Source organism: Tarenaya hassleriana, unplaced genomic scaffold, assembly GCF_000463585.1.
Source record: "Tarenaya hassleriana unplaced genomic scaffold, ASM46358v1 Cleome48, whole genome shotgun sequence".
Lineage (NCBI taxonomy): Eukaryota > Viridiplantae > Streptophyta > Magnoliopsida > Brassicales > Cleomaceae > Tarenaya > Tarenaya hassleriana.
Window position 1 is genome coordinate 64,808 of NW_010967498.1, and position 1,514 is coordinate 66,321.

The window sequence follows — 1,514 nt, forward strand, 5'->3', positions numbered from 1 at the left end:
ACGGACGTGTTTGTGGTTGCTATTGATGTGATTATTGTGTTGATATATTCGTTGCATGTGTATTTGGAAAGTGTCGATTGTACCGTTCTCGTTGAGAACGGGATTTCCGGGTTCAACCCGGGCTACTCACTAAGCAGTTGTGCTTAGCCCTCGTGGTTTACATTTTTCAGATCACGAGGATTACGCCTAGCGCCTCAGCAGACGACGAACCGAGAGAAGCAGCATCACGTACGGGATTTGTATTTTGAATTAAGGACTTATCGTTTCGGCTTTTGTACGGTTGTATTATGAATATTCGGACATGTGACTTATTGCGGTACTAATCGCTTTGTATTTTCCGCTGCTTACTCTGGTTTATTTAAAATGTTTTTGAATTTGGAATTTTTGCTTCCGCCATTTATTAATTTATTATTTTACCTTACATCGTCCATGTGGCACAGCCCGTATACTGTACACGGGTTACGGGTGTCACAGGTCCAGTCGAGAAGACGAGATGATCCATATTGCTACTGATGATCACATCACACCGACAACATCAAGGTGTTCCCAGGAGAGCTAGGTCACATCATAGTGATCCTAGTGACGAGGGAGAACAATTGTCGGAAGTAGAAGAAGTACGTGAGAATCCTCGGAGGCAAAGGCGCGAACCTCGTCCGCGAGAACGTCTTGATGATGATCTCAGTAGCATCAAGATGGAAATTCCTACATTTCACGGGTGGAACGATGCGGAAACATATTTGGAATGGGAGAGAAAGACTGAGATGGTATTTGATTGCCATCACTATTCCGAGTTGAAGAAAGTTAAACTCGCAGCAGCAAAGTTTTGTGAGTATGCATTAATGTGGTGGGATCAATTGGTTCTTTCACGACGGAGATATGGTGAGAATCCCATTACCACTTGGGGTGACATGAAAATAGTCATGAAGCGGCGGTTCGTACTTAATCATTACCATCGAGAAGTGCATCAAAAGTTACGAAGGTTGGTGCAAGGAAGTAGAAGTGTTGAAGAATATTACAAAGAGATGGAAATGTTGATGATTCGAGCCAACATTGAAGAAGATCGTGAAACGACAATGGAGAGATTTATTGGTGGGTTGAATCAAGAGATCCAAGATCGTGTAGAGACTCAACACTACATTGAGATGGAGGATCTGCTACATTTTGCGATCAAGTTCGAGAACCAAATCAAAAGAAGAGGAAAACTACATCAAAGGTTTGGTTCCAACTCTTCTAATCCCCGACCACAATTTCACAAAGAAGATAAGCCAACTTTTGGCTCAAAAGGTGCAGCAAAATCCGAAAGCAAACCTGAAACATCTCAGCCAAGAAAACAAGGTATCTCTGAAACTTCTCAATCACGTAACAGAGATATTCGGTGTTTCAAGTGTTTGGGCAGAGGACACTTTGCGAATGAATGTCCAAATAGGCGAGCAATGACACTACGTGATGACGGAGAGGTTGAGACGGAGTCTGAGGAAGAGGGTAAATCAGATTCTGATGCATCTACGAATGAG